We start from the raw sequence: 23442 nt of genomic DNA on the forward strand, positions 1-23442 counted from the left end.
GAAGGTTCAACTTTGCAGAAGCAGAAAGAGAATGGTTATGTTTAGAATGTAGGCTCATGAGGCAAAGATAAAATCTGCTTTACTTACCATATTATTTCCAGGACCTAGCAAAGTAGATATGCAATGAATAAATGGTATCAGAAGACAGAATAATATTCTTAAAAAGTGGGGAAATAAACATTTCTGTTTACCCAATTAGAGAGATAGTGAATGGCTTAGTTATCTAAAAATATCTTCTTCTATTGCCTTATCTTGTCTTTTTTGGGGCAAAGTTGGTAGGTCTCCATCAGTACTTATGGAAATTTTTCTTAGAGGCCAGGAAAACTAGCAGCCATCCACTCCAGGGATAAACATAGGACAATGTGGTGAAAAATAGTCTGAATGTGAAGTTAGAGCATTCTGCTCATAGCTCCATATCCATGTGCCAAGGATAAATCCCTTCACCCTCCCTGGGATCTCAGTTCCCTTGTTTTTAAAATGGAAGGTTTGGTGGGGTGCAGTCACTTATGCCTGTAATCCCAGCACTTTAGGAGGCAGAGGTGGGTGAATCACTTGAGCCAAGGAGTTCAAGACCACCCTAGGTAACATAGCAATACCTCATCTCTACAAAAATTACAAAAATTATCCAAGTATGGTGGTGCATGCCTGTAGTCCTAGCTAATCTGTAGGCTGAGGTGGGAGGATGGATTGAGCCTAGGGAGGTCGAGGCTATAGTGAGCCATGATTGTGCCACTGCACTCCAGCCTGGTCAACAGAGTGAGACTTTGTCTCAAACAAAAACAAAAACCACAAAACAAAACAAAAATTAGAGGGTTTGGGTCAGATGACCTGTGGCCCAGTATATCAGATAGGATGCTAACAGATGCCCATGCCAGACAAATCAACTAGTAGTGGCTTCAACAAATAATGACAAGTCCAGAGGCAGGATGGTTTCAGGGCTGGTTGGTTCAACTACAGCTTCAAGGACTAAGGTTGTCTCCTTCTTCTACTTTGCCCTCTTCTCCACAGTATGCTTTCTTCCTAGGCTGGTTCCCTTTCTGGGCCCAAAATGATGGCCACAGGTATTATAGGCAGGCAGCAACATTCAGATGAAAGAATAGAAACTTCTCTGTCTTGTATCCTTTCTCAAGAAAACCCAACAGACCTCCCTCAGGTCTAATTGGAGAGAATTGCATCACCATCACTTGGTTTAGATCCACAAGGACTTAGATCCTTTGAGATACACCCCCTTGGGATGGGGAGGTCTCAGCCTACTGTGAAGGCCAGGCCAGCTCCAAGGAGGTCTGGTAAGAAGGAAAGTAGAGAACTGTGGTTGGCTGGGAGGCCAATGGTGTCTGCTACAAATACGTAATTCAGAGAAAATAAGAAAAATGATAAGAAAGTTTAATAGAAGAAAAGAGGGCCAGGAGACAATGGAAAGGCCAGGCCTCTGTGTGAGAAGTCTTCGAAAGACAGGACTGTCACATGCCACAAATGTTTATTTAAAGCAGGCCTAGGGAACCTGCACTGCCTGCCCCTGTGTTTAACTTTCCAGCTATTGGAGCAGCAGGCTCCTTTGGGTCTCCAACTGAAGAGAGCTTATACCAATTTGTTAGGATAAGGAAGGACTTGCTCTAACAGTTCAAAGGACTCCACAGGGATCCCAAGCAGGGATTACATCAGCTGTGCTGCCTTCTTCTACACTAGGGCAGGGGAGACAGTCCCATACCCCTTGGTAGACCAGACCTGTACCCTGAGAATCTCAGTGTTACCTTCCATGTTCTTTTCTCCCCTTCTGGGCATTTGCAGGTGCCATTCCATCTGCCTGAAACTCCTTTCCTCCAACTTCTGGCTTATGCTTTTCAACCTTTGTCAGCCTAAGTTTCTCTTTCTTTGGGAAGCTGTCTCAGGCCTTAAAGATTCTGGGTCACTCTGGTCTCATTTGCTCCACTTAATACTAACTGCACCTTATTATAATTGCCTGTTCCCTTGTCTGTCCTCCTCACTAGGTAACATACTTTTTTTTTTTTTATTTTACTTTAAGTTCTGGAATGCATGTGCAGAACATGCAGATTTGTTACATAGGTATACACCTGCCATGGTGGTTTGCTGAACCTATCAGCCCGTCATCTAGGTTTTAAGCCCATCATGCATTAGGTATTTGTCGTAATGCTCTCCCCCACCTTGCCCCACAACTCCCCGACAGGTCCCAGTATGTGATGTTCCCCTCCTTGTGTCCACATGTTCTCATTGTTCAACTCCCACTTATGAGTGAGAACATGCAGTGTTTGGTTTTCTGTTCCTGTGTTAGTTTGCTGAGAATGATGGTTTCCAGCTCAACATACTTCTCAAGAGTAAAAACTGTGTAGTGCACATGACTATTCCTAGCACACATCTTGCATTCAATGAGAGCTCAAAAGGTGTTTGTTAAAATAAGAAATAAATATTAATAGTAGAAAGAGATGTAGAAATAAGTTAGAATTGATGGTAGAAGCTTTGAAACCACCAGTAACTTTGAACTTATTAGTGAAAACATTAAATAGTTTAGTTCTTCTCCCTCTAGGAAACTGTAGCCTGAGATGGCAGCTTTCTGTGTCTAAACTGGAATCTAAAGCATAAGAACGTGGGCTCCTATAGGTATTGGTGTGTGTGTATGTGTGTGGTAGACAGGACTGTATTGCTTTAATTTTGCTCAAATCATATTGAATGCAATCCTTTCTATCTTCTTTTCTTAAATCTAAAATAAATCTACCCTGATGATATAAGTACTTTTCTAAGGTCAGAGGTAGAGTAGGGAACAAGAAATACTTCCTGCACTGATACTTTAAATAGGCAACTGCATGAAGCAGGGGGTGGGAAGAACACAGAAAAGAGGAGGGGGTTCCCACCCTGCAGGAGGGATCCATAGGCTCTTCTCTGGCTTTTCTCCCCACTGCTCACACTTCTCCCAAGAGCAGAACAAACTGAGCACCCGGGAGAAGGAACTGAACATGCCCATTGAAGCCTCTTCACTCCCCCTCCTTCCTCTCTCTGGCCCTGTCTCATTGAGGACTCCCATTCTTCTCTCCCTGCCCCTCAAGTCCCAAAGATTCCAAGTGTGATGTTTCTGGGATACATTGGAACATGGGAGTGTGTAAAAACCAAAGAGAACAAACTTATTTTCGGGAATCAAAGAAAAATTTCTTGAGGAAGCAACACTTATGCTGAGACCAGAAAATGAAAAATGGAAAGGAGAAAATAAGGTGAAAAAGAAGGGTTTTGTGAGAGCCAGTGTGGTTGGGAAGAGAGTCGTGAGCTTGGAGAACACGTAGTTGTGAAGGGTGGAGGTAGAAAAAGAAAGGCTTGCTGAAATTACAGTTTTCTTCCTGGCCTCTAACCTGGTGTTAGAGAGGGTCATATCTTAGTTTGGAATAAAACTCATTCATTTGTTCATTCATTCATTCATTCATTCTTCATTTAACCTATAGCCACTCTCTTACGTGAAGGGAATATAATTCTGAGTTAGATATGGGCTCTAACCCAAGGCAGCTATCATCTACTAGTAATGCAGATGTGTTAATAATTTTGTTTATTAAACCATACTGGTGTTCTGCTAGAGGACAAGGACACAAGAGTTATGGGTGGTGGAGAGAGGGATGTCACAAGAGGCAGAGAAGAGGTAACACTTGAGCTGAAAAATGAGTGTGTTTTTACCAAGTCAAAAAGAAATCTTACTGTCCATCTTTGGTGTCTCCCTTTCTGGACCTTTCTGCCTTACAGAGCTGATGATTACTTGATGTAGCATTCTTCTACCATAAACAATCTTCCATATTCTAGCCAGAGTGATGTCACTATGAGACTATGCCTGGTGTAAACAGGATAAAATTCCAAGGCAAATCAGAAATGAAACTAGATCTCTGTAAGAATGAATTAGCCTCAACATAATAAAATAGTTACAACTTTGTGGGAGATATGTAAAATGGTTTACATCACTGAATGGTCCCAGATGGTAAACATAAGGAAAGATTGTGTCTTAAAATGCATGTAGAGTGGATGTGGTTACAAATGTACTGTACATACATAGTGCAGAAAAAACTTTTAAGAGCCTAGCATTTTCTAGGCTCCTGGACAATGCATGTTTATGATAATGTGCACCACAAATATACCCACAATTTTCAATGTATTAATCATAGAGAGTGTCCAAAACGAGTGAGATGGCAAAGAAAATACGGTCATTGGAAAAGAAGAGATGTATTACTGAATGTGCTAGAAAGTAAAGAACACTAGACTCAACACAATGTGTAAGACAACACAAATGATGGAATGCTTGGAAGAAGGTAATAAATGTAACTTCTAGGAGAGAGACGAGTGGAAGGCTTCTCAATTGCCCTGAAAGAATGGCCTGGCTGGAGTCACTCAGGGAGGAGGTGAGCACACAGGCTGGTGTGGGAAATGAAACAAGGATACCAGGGAGACTGATTTGCTCTCGTCCTGTCATTCCCCTGTGAACTTTGGGTCATAGATGGTTAAGTGTGGGAAGGGAAAAGCAGGAAGTATTCTAATGAGAATTCAATTAATTCAAGGAATCACAGAAACCAGGTGTAAACTCTGCCGGATATTAAAAGATCTCTGAGAGGAGACTTAGGGTTTTGTAACACGTCAGATCAATTTTCGAGGAGCTGGCAAATTGGCAGCTGCCCGTTTATAGCCCAGGCCTTCCATAACAGGTCCAAACAATTCACGTCCTTCGACTCTGAACAAGTGTGACTTGAGACCCCTAACAAGGCCACTGCTGTGAGGGACCCACTCTGCTCCATCTGGGTACCCATGGGGGCCTTCAGGATGCAACGGCCATCTCAGGATGCTGGAGAAAGCCCTGCCACCCTCTGAAGGACTTCCAGCCGGTTGCAGGACTCGGCATGAGGGCATGGTTTCCTGTAGGTGTTGGACTGGCCATGATAAAATGACGCATGACAGTCTGATGCTGGGGCTAAAAGCAGCGGGAGCTTAATACCGCGGGGCAAAGGATGAAAACACAGCTGAAAAACAATGTCTCGCTGAAGAGAAGTGTTGAGTGGGGCCCCCGCAGGGGCCACTCCGAGGGCCTTTAAGGACTTTATGTCCGCATGATTAGCCAAGATGAAGGGACCAGCTGCAAACTTTAATTTCCTGATGACACAAAGGAACCATGAACAATATATAGATAGGATTTGAATTTGTAATAAGCAGTGGCCTAATCCACAGCAAAGGATAGTCAGTGTAGACAAAAAAAAAAAAAAGCCTCCTGAAATTTCTTAGGGTTCCCATTCAGATGTACTCTTTACTGAGAGTTTTACTTCAAGCAATTTATCTTGGAGGAACTACCAGGGTTGGCTGTGGGAAAGAAGCAATGCACTTTTGCTCTAGGACCCTGAATTCCTGACAAATCCCTCTGTTCTCCTAGCAAGAAGACAAACCCCAGAGTTTGTATAATAATGTTGCCCGCACCTGGCTGGAAGAATACTCTGGATAAAGGAATGACCACATTAGTCCACTGAGAATATTTTGCCAGACACTAACCTCTTTTATTATACTCTTAATCTCAAGCTAGAGAGGGGAATTTTTAAAAATAATGCTTTCTTCATTCTTAGCAGATGAAAACATAACATTTGAGCTTCTTTCTTTCTTTTTTTTCAAGTGCTGTTGGAATCAAATTAGCTGCTGGAAAAGAAAGGCTCGACCTTCATTTTTTGTTCTTACCCTTTCAGCTCTAATCATCTTGAAGTGTTAAGGTGCATAATAAAAAACAATGTTTAGGTCCACAGGAAGTGGCTCGTGATGAGGACTGGCTTTAACAGAACAGGGAAAGCCGAGGACAAAAGGGGCCAGATGTTTTGACAGGGCACCGAGGAGCAAAGAATCTGGGAAAGGGAAAGAAACCTTTCAACAATTCTCAGAACAGGGGGCTTTTTGTCTCCAGCTCTTGGAGAGGTCCCGTGGCATGAGCTTCCCCCTAAGAGGCAAAAGATGAGAACTTCAAACAGGCATCAGCATCGTGAACACAACATGTTAATCTTATTAATTATGAAAACCCCCACTGAGTGAGCATTTACATGTGCTAGCAAATTTACCTGCATTATCTCATCTAGTCTTTGCAAAATAAGCCTGAGCAGTTGGCTTTATCATTCCCATTTTACTGGCGAGTCAGTTTAGGCTAAGGAAATGTAAACTTTACTTGTCCATAGACATGCTCACTGTTAAATGTTATAGCTAAAATTAGAGCCCAGGACTTTTTGACTCCAAGACATACTGCAGCTTCCTTGCGATGACAAAAATTACAAGAAAGACACTTGGAACTCCATGATGCTTGTTGCATATTACTGGGATCTGACTCTCTCAGACATCACTTCCATTGCTAAAAGCAAAAACTTATAGCCCTCTTGGAGGTATTTACTCGGTGCCTCCTACTTACTAACTTCCCCTTTCCTCCAAATAATAATAATAATAAGCTGAAAGATTTATACAATCTGAAGAGAAACCAGAGTATTAATAGTAATAATAGGTTACAAAAATATTTCCATGTAACCATTTTCAATATGGATGGCTTTACAATGTTGACACAATCCCTTAGTGTGGCTGCAGAAAAGGGAAGCAATAGGCACACTTCCAGTCCCAGGAGGAACTCAGGGCTGGTTTTTCTCTATTTCTTCTTCAAACAGAAAAGGAATGGGGACATATGTGTTTGTTGGATAGTAAGAAAGTCCTTTGTGTGATACATGTGTTCTTGTGACTCAGTCTTTGGAAGTCATGGTCAAGTTCTAGTGCTCAGAAATTTGATCCTTGCATTCCTCTCTTTGGCATTGAAAGGTACCTCAAGGCCGGAGCTGGCTGAACAGAGGCTTGTCAGCTGCCAGGGCCTGCCTCTGATGGCCTTCTGGGCACAGCTGTCAGGGAGATTGGGCTGTGTCCCAAGGGGGATGTGTCATCACCCAAATGCCTGGGCAGCGACGGGGGATGTGTGAGGTTTAGAGCTAAGAGGAGTGCTCTCCTTTCACTAAATATTCTTAAGTCTCTGTCCAGGAGCTCTGCCCATGCTGGCCTTCTCTGTACCTCTTTGTCCTCAAAAGTCTATGTCACAGCAGGCTGCTGGGTTATCCTATGGGGACAATTTTGCTCTGTGTAGGCGACCAGCCTCAGAGTGTTTCTGATCCCTAATATTCCTCAGAACGATGCTGGGAAATGTCTCTGAGAGTCCAAGTTTGCCACAGCCTGGGCTGCTGGAGCCCTGTGCCTTCCCTCCATCCTTCCTGTCTAGGACAATTGAGCTAATTAATGTGACCAGGGAACATTTGAGTTGCTAATAGGAGCCAAGAAAGTGTTGGGGTGTCCAAGACAAATGGCACTTGGCTCATGTTGCTCAACAGCTTAAGTTTCAGTTTTGAAAATTAGTTCAGTTTTACTTAAATCATCTTCTGTGCCAGGCAGCCAATTTTGAGAACTGACGCATGACAAAGCCTCCGTATCTGCAGTGAATAGTCTCTCCATTTTATTTGACCCTTAGGAACTGGGGGAGAAGGTGGTCTGTGCACAGCCTGTCCAAGGCATCCTGGAAGAAGGAGAGAGAGGGGGAACTCTGTGTGTCTGGTTTTGCCCAGTTAAGAAAGAACAAAGTAATCGAGTTAAAACTGTATTTCAATTTCCTTCTCTGAAGAATGTGTTATTAAGTGAATTAACGTGTTGTTTCTTTTATCTGAAGATCTGTGGTAACTCATATCTTCCGAGATGGGTCTGACACTCTTAGTTTCAACAGAAGTAGATGACTTGGCTTTACTGTAAAATAGCAAAGGAATTTTATAAGACATTAGAAGAATAACTTACACCTATTTATGTGTTTTTCTAGTCATTGTAGTCACGCTGTTTATCATGTACAAAGACTGTGAAGTCAGACACACTGAGGCTTGACTCCCATGCTGCCCTTGGCTGGCTGTTTCACTCAAGAATGTTCCTTAATCCCTCTGAGACGCAGTTTCTGAACTTGCCAAATGAAGATAATAATAGTACCTACCTCTGGCCGGGCGCGGTGGCTCACACCTGTAATCCCAGCACTTTGGGAGGCCGAGGTGGGTGGATCACGAGGTCAGGAGATCGAGACCATCCTGGCTAACACGGTGAAACCCCGTCTCTACTAAAAATGCAAAAATTAGCCAGGCGTGGTGGCAGGCGCCTGTAGTCCCAGCTACTCGGGAGGCTGAGGCAGGAGAATGGTGTGAACCCAGGTGGCGGAGCTTGCAGTGAGCCGCGATTGCGCCACCGCACTCCAGCTGGGGCAACAGAGCAAGACTCCATCTCAATAATAATAATAATAATAATAATAATAATAGTACCTACCTCTCTGAATTGTTATGAGGAGCCAATGAAATATAAATGTATTAAGTATGTGGCCCGGGGGTTATTTTACAGTAAGTGTTCAGTAAACAAGTCCTAGTTCAGATAATATCTACCTCAGATAAATGTAAAATTAAATTACGTCTAACATATGTGGAGAGACTTTCTCACAGTAGGTACCATCAATACTGGTACCCTTACTGTCCCTGCGTATCATAATGGCTAGGTTTGTTGAAATATTAGACGTAAAACTATACTTACATTTACTTTCTCTACCTCAGGTATTTTACTTGAATTCTCTTGTGAATTTTAGTATTCTGTCTACCTACCACTTTCAAACCAATGGGTCTCCAGAAGGGACTGAATTCTGATTCACACACCACAAACAAGCAAATTCAACCACCAACAAATTCTGCACCAAGCCACCACATTGAAGACCACAGATGGGGATCATGCTGGGCCACCAAGCCATCTGGTCAACCTCATACATGTCCGTCTGGTTCAGGCCTGTAAACCAGGACTCCTCGGCCTGCCCCTCAGGCCTCAGAAATCTCTTCTAGCAAAAAGTATATCTGCAGGCCTGGCTATGTGATTTATAATAGTCTTTATGTATTCCAAGTCATGGGGATAGGAAGAAGGCACTAAATGCCAAGGTTTTAAAGACAGTGCCTCACAGAAATGACCATAAATAGCAGCTCAGGAGGCCACTTACATGAAGTTAGACCCGTTTAGGACTAGGGGCTATTACAGTATGAGCTTATCATAACTTGATTCAAGTGCAATAAGCGAGGAGTGGAGAAGATGACCAGTCAGTGTTAGAAAGCCAAGTGTGGATCAGATAACCACATTAAAAAGATTAAAATGTCCAGCCTGCTATAAATGCCTGCTAAAATCCTAAAAAGGAGTCTGGAGAGACCCATAAAATCATAACTAAGAAAGTAAGGGAGCCCTGAAGCTTTAACCAGATGTTCCTGTGATATGAATGACTATGTTAGTAAATTTTCATCCTAGCAATACAGCTTTGTATTGATCTTTTGCTTTTATTAGTCAGTGCTGCTATGAGATTAAACATTGTCTGGAAGGAAATACAGGCTTCCCTCTCTAGAAGGCTCTTCTCAGGAACCCAGCATTTGTTATCACAAAGCGCACAAGGGAGTTTATAATGAATTGCACAACAGAGCAGAGGCTCGAGTCTATAAAAAGAGTTATATAAGGGGTAGCCTTATAGAGAATAACCTCATTTGGGAAGCAAACATTGTGTGCCGTACCGAGTAGGAAACCTACGGAGAGCTGTCTAAAACAGAAATAGACATGAGTATTTATGACCAGAAGCACCAATCGCAATACACAGTGCTAAACACTTAATCTACGGTTAGATTTTACTCCAGATCCAAGCTGAAGTCAGCAGAATTAAATCTTCAAATGTATTTCAGCAGCCTTAAATCCTTCTGATACTGTTAGCAGTGGCAGGGTTCCAAAATGCATTCTGTTAATAAGACAGTAAAGTATAAAATCGAGTTATCTCTTTCAAGGAGAAAAACACAGAGTAAAGGAAACGAGTCTTGTAAAATTACATTCCAGTATTCAGGCCTTTTCTACCTGAGTTCCTTTCAATTTATTCTTTTACTACCAGACCATTCTCCTGGAAAAATAGCAGGGGAAAAAAAAAAGAAATTACCCCCCAACATTTTTTTTGAACTATGAAAGAAATGGTACTCCTGCAAAAAGCCTTAGGATTTTTTGCTTCTTATTTTTACAGGTCAGAGGAGGTTAAGATTTTGCCAATCAGCTTGTAACATGCAGTATCAAGTCTCCTTGGGCTAGCAAAAAGAATTCAGCAGCTGTTACCTTTTCTTTCTCACTTAACATAACTTTTGGTTTACCTGCAGCTAAAAGAAATTTATGCAGCATATACAGGGCTGTTGTTCAAGTCCCCAAAGCAACTTCATTAGTTCTCCCAGGAGCAGCATCAAATGCTTGTTAAGGAGGAAGAGAGATAGACAGACAGACAGAAAAAAAAGACAGAAAGGAAGAAAGAAAAGAAAAGAAAAGAACAGAAAGAAAGGAAAGAAAGAAAAGAAAAGAAAGGAAAGGAAAAGAAAAGAAAAGAAAGAGACACATCCACTACCAACGCTGTTTTTTTTTTTTCAATTTTTTAAAATTATGCTTTAAGTTCTGGGATACATGTGCAGAACATGCAGGTTTGTTACATAGGTATACATGTGCCATGGTGGTTTACTGCACCCATCAACCCGTCATCTACATTAGGTATTTCTCCTAATGCTATCCCTCCCCTACCGTGACAGGCCCTGGTGTGTGATGTTCCCCTCCCTGTGTCCATGTGTTCTCATTGTTCACCTCCCACTTATGAGTGAGAACATGCGGTGTTTGGTTTTCTGTTCCTGTGTTAGTTTGCTGAGAATGATGGTTTCCAGCTTCATCCACGTCCCTGCAAAGGACCTGAACTCATCCTTTTTTATGGCTGCATAGTATTCCATGGTGTATATGTGCCACATTTTCTTTATCCGGTCTATTATTGATGAGCATTTGGGTTGGCTCCAAGTCTTTGCTATTGTGAATAGTGCCCTTTGAACACATAACACTGAGATGAAGTGACAGACTTGCTCAAATGAACAAAGTCAAAATGAAGCCTAAAACGCCATCTAGACATCGGCTTTCACATCACAGTTTCTGCACATATGGGATGAGAGACCACCCACTGCTCTGAGATCCCTGCAGGGCACCGCTGAGCGAGTTAAGTAATGAATTTTAATCTTAACTCTGAATTTCTTTGTCTTTAGGCAATTTTTTTTTTTTTGGCCTGTCTAGGAGTTAGAAAAAGATAGAAACTCCATTGTTTTGTAGAACTAATGTGATATAAGAAATTGAGCTGTAGCAATCCACTGGGAAGAAACAAAAAATATACGAAAGTAAATATTTATACTGTATACTCAAATAGTTCTGGAAAACATATACATCTGGAATATACTAGAAAATATCTGGAATATCTATAGGTAATACCTGTATATAATACCTCTCTATATTTGATATCCTGTACCTTTATAACTTTGAACAAATATATATATATATAATTTTACCACATTGAATTATGACATTGAGAGAAACAAGAACATAAACTTAATTTCTAATTATTATTATTTTTTATTTTTTTAATTTCTAATTAAACCCATAATTAGAAGAGATTTTGGAGTTCTTAAGAATTATTTTTGTTGAGTTCAACAAGTTATGTAAATGATTTTAGAGACTTTTCTTGAATAACTGCCTAAAATGAAACCTGAAAAAATTTCATTCCCTTTTTCCAGCTTTGCCAGAGTCTGGGCAGATGCCTACAGTTATTTTATGACATCAGAGTTAACATTTATAAGACCATAATTTACTCCCATTATCCTTTAGTCAACTTAATGAGATTAGGAGGATACCATGATTTTTTAAAGTTGATTTGAGAGGCATTTCTGATCTAGATATAATTTAAGAGATGCCCTGTTTTACAACCACAGGTCATAGGTAACTTCTGTTAAGGGTGAATCTTTGTGATTGTTGCTGCTTCAGTGTCGGAGGGTATCATTTTGTGACCATGTCTGGGTGCCACCCTAGTGATTGCCTAGGGTTTCCAGGGCCTGGCTATTACCATATGCTATGGACAACTCCAGTTGTGTTCTTTGCATGTTGCTTTTAAGGTTCAACTCTAAAAATTCTTTCCAAATTCCGCTAGTTGAAATCAATCAGGGTTTGCATCTACCCCAATTAAAGTTATTTCTGTGACTTCATACCAAATTGTGAGCAGCTAGATTAGGTTCTTTTCACTTTTTAGATCCCCTTCAGTGTCTAGAAGAGTGCCTTGCATAATATATGTCCCTTGAATGGAACTGTATTTTCTAAAAACTGGGAATTAAATCCACCCGTGGGGAAGGGTATGAAGATGAATGAGCAAAGGACAGAAGCATCCTCTAATGACGGCAAAGATGAAGCAAACACACACCTGGGCCCAGACCCTTGCTAGGGCATTTATGTAAAACCAAACTAACTTCAAGAGAATTTAATGAGTAAAGTGAATGTTTTTCACCCTCCAGGTGGTCCTTGGAGAGGATGTTAGCATGATGAGAAGAAACAGGGAGAGGAAAAATGCTGCTGCTGACCCCTGTATGATAAAGATAGGTTTTCCCATCTCCACTCCTCCATTCTGCGTATTTCAAAATGACAACAAGGGAAACAATTTACAGTTGACTCCAGGTGCCCCTGGCTGTGAAACTCTTTCTGTCATGGCAGAGAGATGAAAAAGAGGCCCCCTTTCCCATGAACGACTCTGAGCCACATAAATATTGTTTCATTTCCACTTGCAGCAGTGTATGTTGCTTGTCTGTGTTCACTCTCCCTAGATCCTGGCAGTTCAGTCATTCCTCTCTTTCTAGACACCAGATCACAGCACCTGAAACTAGGAAAGGAAAAGAGGCCTGGAAAGAGGCCCGGCAGTGGCACCTTGATGCTATCTTGAGATGTCTCCATTATAACTTGCAACATCCTGCAGTGGTAAAATGTGGGTTTACCTTGAGATAATCTAGATCCTTCCGCAGCATCACTTTATTGCCTAATGCTACTGTTTCCTTCTCATCATTTGCCCAAAAAGAGGGGTCTCAGGAGATGCTCTTTGGGGAACTTGTTAAAATCCTGAATTCTGGGCTGACTTCTGAGACTTCTGATTCAATAATTCTGGATGGTACCTAGGGATCTGCATTTTAATATACAGTGCATCCCAGATGATTCTTATTTCAGGTGGTTGATAAACACTGTCTTATGGTTAAGAGGAGGGAAGATTAGCTGGCTTATTTTCTACTCATGGGATTTTTGTTGTTTGTTTGTTTGTTGGAGTAGGTGAGGAAAATTGGAGAAATAGCTCCCCTGCATATTACATTTGAAGAAAGTAAAGTTAAGGACATAATGATATAATTAAGTTTAATGTAACATATAAACAGATTTGTTCATCAAACGCACTGAGCTAGTTACTGGACATTCAAACTGTGAATGAAACTTGGATCTCTGTGCTCAAATAGCAAATAGTTAGGGACCAAAATGAATTACCATCCAGGCTCAACAATGGATTATCCAGTTGGTTCAATTCTCTACCTCGGTAGAGGTTACGGTTTGTCCCTAGTGTCAACCTTCCCATGAATATCCCGTGTTTCCTATCTAAAAGCCTAGGGACCTATTCATGGAGGTACTCCTGATAACAGGTCATGAAGTCACATCAAAGATTACCTGGGCCTGTCTCCCCTCATCACAGATAAGGGAACTGAAGTCACAAGAGGTTAAGGGACTTGTGGAAGGTAGCTAGATAGTTTGTATGACAGTTCACACCCAAATCAGGCCTTCTGAGTCATTGCTTTTCCCACTTTAGCATATTGCTTGGAGCAAGATTGTCCATTGGTTTGTTCATTAATTAATTCATTCTACAGATACTTAGTAAGCACCTACCATTTTCCATGGTAGTAAGCACCTACCATTTTCCTGGGCCATGTATTGAGGATGAAAAGTTGAGTAAGACTCTCTTTCTGTCTTTACAACCTTATAATTTAGGGAGATAGAGATCAGAAAACAGGTTACGTAAAGCCAAACTTCTTTGATTTTTTTTTTCCATAATACAGATCTTATGCTTTACTGCCTCCTGGAATGATTTTCAGACTTAGGTTATATCCTTTCTGACCTCTTGATTCACCATCTGACCAATCTGGATCATTTTAGTCAGGTCTTCCATAGAGCACATCTATCTATCAGGTGCATGTCCTTACTTATCCTAGAGACCTCTCCACCGCTGTTTCTTTCTAGAGAGAAGGCAGTGAGTTGCACAGAGTATTTCAGAGATGAATAGATAGGGTAAAGTCCAGCTTTTTGTTTTCATTTTTTCAAGTTCCTTTAGGATGATGTCCTCTGGTCCTGCAGCAGATCTTTGGAACCATGACTCTCAGACCCTCTTGCAGTTCTCAATCCAACAAGCAGATGACTATCCCAGATAGAATTTAGCTTTCTTTTTCCCAAAATGGCCCACCTTTCATTGTCATGCATAAAAGCACATATTCTCTGTCTCTTCACACAGCCTTTCAAGATAGTTCTAGAGTTTCTCTTTATTTGGCATTTTACAAACAAAAGATATTACAGGCTGGGTGCGCTGGCTCATGCCTGTAATCCCAGCACTTTGGGAGGTCAAGGCAGGTGGATCACCGAGTCAGGAGTTCATGACCAGCCTGGCTAACATGGCAAAACCCCGTCTCTACTAAAAATACAAAAAGTAGCCAGACGTGGTGGCAGGCGCCTGTAATCCCAGCTACTCAGGAGGCTGAGGCAGGAGAATCGCTTGAACCCAGGAGGCAGAGGTTGCAGTAAGCTGAGATGGTGCCATTGCACTCCAGCCTGGACAACAGAGTGAGACTCTGTCTCAAAATAAATAAATAAATAAATAAATAAATAAATAAATAAATAAAAGATGTTACAGTGGTAAGTTTGAAAATTTCACTGAGGACTTTTCTTCTTCCCCAACAAATAAACCCCTTCCTTTCAATTAGACAACTTCAATTACAAGAAAGAATGAAGGGACAGTTTGACTGTGACCCTCTTGAAACTCATGCTCCCAGGACCAGCCACTCCCCTTAGCCCCTGATTTTATTAATGAGCTCATCCTCTGGCTTAATCCTTAGCCAAGGCAAATTTGAGGTAGCAAATTGCATTTTACAGCAATAAACCTAAAGCTGTATCTCACAAGAGCCACAGTACCCTAAATGAGCTCACATTTGTCTCAAGTGATATGTCAGTGGCTTGGAAAAACTAGTATCCACAATGCACATCTTCTTGCCACCTTCAAGGGTATTCCAGTAATATTGCCCATATGCACATGTCACTTACTGACTTCAAAAATGGACATAATTGGGTTACCCAATTAGAGAATAATTTTTTTTTAAAGACAGGGACTGCATCTCTTATTTTCTTTCAAGGAAACTAATATATATTCTTTGGACACAGAGGATCTACAATAAATACAAGTAAGTTAATGATCCATTTTATCCTTAAATCCCAGCCGGATGCAGTGGCTCACGCCTATAATCCCAGCACTTTGGGAGGCCAAGGTGGGCAGATCATGAGGTCAGGAGATCGAGACCATCCTGGCTAGACCATTCTGGCTAACATGGTGAAACCCTGTCTCTATTAAAAATATAAAAAATTAGCTGGGCGTGGTGGCATGTGCCTGTAGTCCCAGCTACTTGGGAGGCTGAGGCAGGAGAATCGCTTGAACTCAGGAGGCAGAAGTTGTGATGAGCTGAGATCACACCACTGTACTCCAGCCTGGGCAACAGAGCAAGACTCTGTCTCAAAAAAAAAAAATCCCTATAGCCACCTGTTGAGTGGCTCTCCTGTACCTAACCTTGAGCTATATGTTATGAGGGAGAAAAGAGATGTATTTGACATAGGCCCTGTACTCAAGGATTTTGCAACCTTACTGAAGAAGAATGAAATAATTGGAATAGTAGATCTGGAAGGACTTTAAGGTCTATCTAATTCTGTTTTCTTGCAGTAGGTGTATCGGCTATGCGTCAATATTTCTGGTTGCTCTCTCTTTCTGAGTACCTGAAAAAATTGCATTTTTCAACCCCTTGGGCTTTAGATAGATTATATGACTGGCTTTGGCCAGAAAATGTGAATGAGAGGGATGTGTGTGATATATGGATGGAAGCATTTAAGAGCCAGAGCATGATCTTTACTTCCCTTCTTTTCCTGGTGTTGCAATTATGAAGGTGGTTTCATGGTGAAAAAGCAGAAAGCCTGAATAAAAAACTATGGAGAATGGAGGACTGTCCTAGGCATCTCTAGGAGCTTTTGCATGAGCAAGAAAAACAATTTTATTGTGCCAGGCCACTGAGATTTTAGGATTGTTTGTTACCACAGCATAACTTAACCTATTCTGACTAAATCCATCATTTTATAGATGGGGCAATTTAAGTGTGAATTTGTGTGATATGGAACTTCAATGTATTAAGAGCTCAATATATCTTTGGACTGGACTGGTTGAAGGCATCTTCACAAAAGATGTCTAACTTGAGCTTCACTTCATAGGTTGTGCAGGATTAATCCTGGGGAAGTGGTTGTGGCATTGGTGGGGTTGTTAATGGTGGCAGTGATGAGAAAGTCCAGATCATAAGAAGACAGGGAAAAAATGGATACCTAATTTTAACAACACTACCCATAGCTTAATATACATAACTATTGGTGCTAAGTATTTTATTTGCTTTATTTCATTTCATTCTCACAGTCATGCCTATAGAAATAATAATCATAACTATCTCAGTCCTCCCTATGAGATAGTAATAATTACTGTTCACATTTCTTTAAAAAGTAAACTGAAGCTTAGAAAGCTTTACTCAAAATATCTGGAACTACATCACTGGTCGATTTCTTCCCATCTTCTTCCGTGACTGTGGGTAAGAAGTGTTCTTTTTGTACTCATCAAGACTCTTGTTGTCATTCATGCAACGAATCCCATCCCTCCCTTTTCTCTGGGATGTTTCCATGGCTGTCTCTTTTTTTGTTGTTTGTTTTCATTATTTTTAACTGCTCTATTTCTGCTAGTTCCATTCCTTCGCCTTATACACTCGGCAAATGTCTTCCATTTTAAAAGAAAAACTATTTGAAAACACGTAAAACCAAAATAACTATACCCTGATTTGCCTTCAAGTTATCATGCTCTCTCACCATTTCTTCAGAACAACCTTATTTAAAAAACCATCTACACATTCTGTCTTCACCTCCCTAACCCATCACAGAAACTTCCCAGATGAGTTACTACTGACTTCCTGGCTGCCAATCTCAATGGATGAAATGAACCCTGATGTTACTGATCAGGACTAACCTTGGCTTCTAAGGACCCACCGTCTTCTAAATTCTTCCTATTGCTTTACTGCTCTCTCAATCCACTTTGAAGATTCCTCTTTTTCCACTGGTCCCTTAAATGGTACTTCCATATTTGTGTTCTCAGCCCTTATTCTTCTCATGCTTCATGAACTGTGAGAACAACCTCATCCAGTCCTATGGTTTAATTACATGTCACTATGTTAAATCCCACCAAATCCGTAGCTTGGGTCCAGGTCTTTCTCACAGACTTCATAAATAAGTATTTTGCCTCTTCATTCATATGTCATCTTGAAATAAATGGTAAAAAATCAAACTCATTCCTTGGCACCGTAAACCTCCTCCTTCCCCTGAACTCTTTTTATCTTCATAAATAAGGTCATCAACTACCTACTCCCTATAAGCCTACAAGCCCAGTTTGCTCAACTTTCATTATAATTAGACTCCACAGCTTGAATCAACTCTCTAAATAGCTCTCAATTTGTACCCCTCCTTTTTTTGATCATCCCTGCTATTGGTTTAATTTAAGGCTTTGCCATCTCTCATCTCATTAATAATGAGGGATTATCTTCTTAATCCCATTAAGACTCCCTCCAAACCATTTTTCACTCTTCAGCCAGAATAATCTTTCTAGCATTTCAGTATGTTCACGTCATTCCTCTACCTTGTTCTAAGGTGCTTTCTCACATTCTGGATACACTCAGAACATCTTAGCAGGTATACATGGTCCTTCATGGCCTGATTCATGCCTGGGTCTCCAGCTTTCTCTGCTGCTACTCCCTTCTCCATGATTACCCCTGAGCCAAGCCAAAGACGTTCTGGCCCTAGAAAATCTATGATTTATCTTGCCTTTGTGAGCAGCCTCCTTTGCCAGGAATAGCCAGTGGTTTCCCTTGGTCTTTTTCACCTGCTTAAGACCAGCTTAAGGACCTTTCTGTTGTGAAGGCTTGGTGCTCCCACCTCAGTACCCCCTAGGGTACCTTGAACATGCCTCTATGCTGCTTCTGTCGTATTGCACTGTGATCATGTATGTGTCCCACTCCAAGCTGAAAGTGCAAGATCCCTCAGGGGAGAGTCTAGTTTATGTTATAGTCGTCTTCATATTCCTGTGCCTAGAACAGTGATGAAAAACAGTACAGTCTCTGTAAATATTGTTAAACATGTGAATTAATGGTAGCCTTCAGGAAATACAGGTTATATGAAAAATTACTTGAGGTTTTGGTTTGCATTTCCTTCTACAAATTAAGGGGATTTCTTTTTTTAAAATGATCATTTCATAGCTTGCTTTTAGTTCTCTTTGCAAATTTATTTTAAAGACTGCCAGCCTACCTACATTTCACAATATAGGATTAGGTCTTCAAAATAATGCATAACAGTAAAACAGCACATTGTCATCAAGATTTACAGAATTCCCACTCCCGGTTCTGAGCCGTGTAGTTAGGAGAGAAACACTTGGCGAACACATAGACTTTTTCTTGTTGCCTTGTATTTTCACTTTGTTTGTCTCGTTTATGGCTTAGAAGTTGCTTCTGAACCACAGGTGGGTATAAAGACAGCTTGAGCTTTGAGAATTACTGATGTGTCTAACAAGTCGGCTCTTTGACTCAACCTGTTTTCTGGATGAGTGGAGGACACCAAATCATTCAGTACCTTGATGAAAGGAAGTGGGCTAGATGCACTTCTGTTTTATAGGGATACATCAGACTGAAGCCCATATTTTGATTTTTTTGTGTGTGTGATAGTACTGTAAATTCTCCTTTTTCATTTTCTCAATCTCATTAACTTCATTCTCGGTTGCTTCATTATTTTCCGAACTATCTTCTTGTAGCTGCATTTTTTTTTCTAAGTCACTAATCTGTCAGCTGTTACAGTATTTTTAATTATATTTTTCCAATATTTCTTTTCTTGTCATCATTTATTTTTAATTTACATGCATATATTATTTTTATGATGAAGCATGGGGTGGCTGTATGTTATATGCTATATAGTTACAAACTTTATAGTGATTTTGCCTCTTGAATTTCACAATGCAATAGCAATTCTTCTACGCTGCCCAGATTTATGTAGAGAAGAGGCCATTAGGAAGAACTTGGACCCATGTTGGTAGGCTCTGAAGGTTGTATCTCGATCAATCATTGCCACAGAAAATCTAGTTCTGATTTTGAGCCTTTGTATTTTACATTGCTATCCTGGGCAGCAGAATACTTCCACAAAGCATTTAGAATGTGGGTCTTTGGTAACAAACTGTCTTCAAGGTCATAACTACAACAAACCAAATTTCTGGCATCAAGTGCCATGGGACATGATGAATACCCTGGGTTGAGGGGAGGTGGGATGGAGAATGGGGCAGGGGTTTAGAAGTTGAGCTGTGGCCCGGGCAAGTGTTCCACAGAGTAACTCAGTTGGCTGCACTAGGACTCAGGCTGAGCTCCATGATCAGGTGCTCATTTTACTTGTGATTCTTAGCATGCTCAGTACTTGGACTCTAGCTCAAAGAATGGATGTTTTTAAAGAAAGATAAAAGCAACCAGGTGCAGTGGCTCATGACTATAACCCCAGCTACTAGGGAGGCCAAGGCGGGAAGATTGCTTGAGCCCGGGAATTCAAGACCAGCCTGAGCAACAAAGCAAGATCTTGTCTCTACTAAAAATAAAAAAAGAAATAAAATAAAATTTGTCAGGTGTGGTGGTGTGCACCTGTGATCTCAGCTACGCATGAGGTTGAGGTGGGAAGATTGCTTGAACCTGGAAGGTTGAGGCTGCAGAGAGCCATGATCATGCTACTGCACAGCAGCCTGGAGAGCAAGAGCACGACCCTCTCTCAAAACAAAAAAACAAAAGCAGGTAGCAATTGTTGAGTGTTTACTATGTGCCAAGAACGATGCTGAATATTTTAAATATATTATATCATTTAACCTCACAACAAACCTATGAAATAGGTACTTCATTATTTCCATGTTGGAAATGAGAAAACCGAGGAATAAGGATAAAACAACTTGACCAAACTCATAGAGCAATTATTAGGTTTTGGAGTTAGGAGTTGAACTTTGGCTTCTTATTCCAAAGCCCCTGATCTTAGGTACTACACTGATAAAAATATTGGGAAAAAATGTGAGTAAGGGAAATATTGGAAGAACAATTCCTCTCTTCTCTTCACGTCCTTAAAATAAGAGTGCCCCAGGCTTTGGTCCTCTTTCCTTTCTTCCTTACACTCAGATCGCTATGATGTCAACCAGCCCTATGGCCTATATCCTGACAAACTCCCCAATTTATAGCATCAGTCCAGGCCTCTTTAATGAATTACAAATGCATATACTTAATTACCTCCTTGGTATTGCCAATTAGATGGCAAGAAGATATCTCAAATTTAACACCCCCAAACTAAGTGACTTCCTACCCACAGTCCTGGTCCTCCCACAGCCTTCTATCTTTCAGCTGATGGTAACTCCATCCTCCCAGTTGTTCGGCCAAAAACCTGCGAGTCTTTCTTGACTCCCTCTCCCACACTGCAATCCAATCTATTGGCAAGTCCTGTTAGCTCCATCTTCAAAATGTATTCAGAATCTGATCCCTTATCATACCTCCCTATAAAACCAGCCTAGTCCTGGCCAGGTGCGGTGGCTCACGCCTGTAATCCCAGCACTTTGGGAGGCTGAGGTGGGCGGATCACCTGAGGTAAGGAGTTCGAGACCAGCCTGGCCAACATGGTGAAACCCCGTCTCTACTAAAAATACAAAAATTAGCTGGCCGTGGTGGCACATGCCTGTAATCCCAGCTACTCAGGAGGCTGAGACAGGAGAATCGCTTGAACCCGGGAGGCGGAGGTTGCAGTGAGCCGAGATCGCGCCACTGCACTCCAGTGTGGGCAACAAAGAGTGAAACTCCATCTCCAAAAAAAAAAAAAAGAAAGAAAGAAAGAAAAAAATAAAATAAAACCAGCCTAGTCCTAACCATCATTCTGCTTCACCAGAATCACTGCAATAATTTTATAATTGGTTTCTCAGCTTCCAAACCTCATCCATTTACGGTTTACTTTATACAGAACAGTCAGAGTGATCTTTTTAAAATGTAAGTCAGATCATGGCAATCCTCTGTTTAAACCATTTAATGGCTCCCAATTTCACCTAGAGAACTGGCATGTTTTACAGTGGCCTATTAGACACTATGTGATCTGCCTACACCCCAAAAGTGTCTTGGGAGGGGATGATATTTCTCTTTCCTCCTCCTTCTCTTCTTCTTCCTCTTCCTCTTGTTGTTGGTCTCCTCCTCCTTCTTTTCCTTCTCCTCTCTTCCTCCTCCTTTTTCAGTTCATCTTCACCCTCATCTTCATCCTACTTTATTGTTAATTTACTCTATTACTCAATTTCTGGAACAAAATGGAGTTCAGTGCTTAGTATTGTCTATCGAATGAAGCCTAGATGTTCTCTTTTGCCAAACAATTTTCCACTCAGTCTTTTAACATTTATTTATTTATTTTTGGGATAGGATCTGGCTCTGTCACCCAGGCTGGAGTGCAGTGGTGTGATCTCGGCTCACGGCAACCTCCACCTCCTGGGCTCAAGCCATGCTCCCCCCTCAGCCTCCCAAGTAGCTGAGATTACAGGTGCACGCCACTACACCTGGCTAATGTTTGTATTTTCTGTAGAGTTGGGGTTTTGCCATGTTGCCCAGGCTGGTCTTGAACTCCTGGACTCAAGTGATCCACCCACCTTAACTTCCCAAAGTGTTAGGATTACAGGTGTGAGCCATGGCTCCTGGCTTCTACTCCGCCTTGAAAGCAAGAGATGTGGAACTCATCCTTGACTACTTGCTCTCCATCATTCGCCATACTAACTTAGTCCCAAGACAGAGACATGGCTCTCAAGTCATTTCTTCCTGTCTGTCTCCACTGCTGCCACCTGAGTGCAACCCTTTTCATCTCCCACCTCCATCACTGCAACAATCCCCTAGGGTGTTCCCCAGTCATTGGCCTTTTCCTTTATTTATTCTCCACCCTACAGCCCAGGTTATAGCTCCAAAAGGTAATAAGATATTATTTCTTGGCTTAAAGATCTCTATTGTCTGCCCTTTTTAAAATAACTTTTAAAAACCCTTTCTTTGGAATGAAGATTCCTTGGAATTTTGACAATATATATGAACTTCTCAGAAAAGTACACATAAGTACCAACATTTATACTAAATTTGGGTGGATTCACAGATGCCCTGAAACTGTCCAGGGAAGTATTCAGTGTCCCTGAACACTGAATACTTGGGCCATAGGAGACCCCACCAATGTTCTTCAATATCTGGCCCATGCATGTCCATCGGCAGCCTCATATCCCACGATTACCTTTACCTTTCCAGATCTAGCTCAAGGGGAGTACTTCCCAATCTCCTCCGAAAATAATCTTTCCTCTTCTGTGCCTCCAAAACACACATAGCAATTATCATGTTCAGCTACAAGGATTTCTAAATGTTTTCTCTCCTTAAAGTTCTCAATTCTTTAAGGAGAGGAATCACATCTAATTTTCAGTTTATGTACTAGTCCTACCAAAGACTCTAGGGCAGAGTTGGTAGTCAGTAAATATTTACAGAATGCCTATATCAAAGGTGAATAAAAAGTAGGGATGGTATTTCTCTGTTAAAGATTTCCTCATCCTTCCTTCTTCCATCCTTTCTAATATCATCCAGAAAACACAGATAGCTCAGGCCCAACAAATTGCAAGGTGATGGTAATTACAAACAATCCAGGTCAGTTTCCCCTCAATTCTGAGCTTTGCCATTACAGTTGTTCTAGTTGGTCTTTCCCATTTCTTACTTCCAAGACGGGGATGAGATTTGCTTCTGGTACTTCTTTTGATCTCTGGAGACACAAAGTTTGGTTCAGTTTTTCCCTCTCTTTGTCCAAATATATTGCCAGGAGAGCAAGTTCCATGGCCAGTTAATCTGCTCATGGAGTCTTCAACTCTGGGTTTGCACAGTCTCTTCTCTTGGGTCCATAGCTTGGAGCACTGTTTCTCATAGACTGGTCTATGGACTGCTTGCCTCAGAATCACCTGGGATACTTGTAAAAGATATAGATTCTGGGACCCACCTCGAATTTCCAAATGGTGCTGTGGGTGGCAGTAAGATATTCTGGAATCAGCATTTTAAAACTTTCCCAGAAGAATGTTCTTGACACTAAAAATTGGGAATCACTGACCTAGAACCTATTCCCATTCTCCATCTATCT

Source organism: Gorilla gorilla, chromosome 17 (assembly GCF_029281585.2).
Source record: "Gorilla gorilla gorilla isolate KB3781 chromosome 17, NHGRI_mGorGor1-v2.1_pri, whole genome shotgun sequence".
Classification (NCBI taxonomy): domain Eukaryota; kingdom Metazoa; phylum Chordata; class Mammalia; order Primates; family Hominidae; genus Gorilla; species Gorilla gorilla.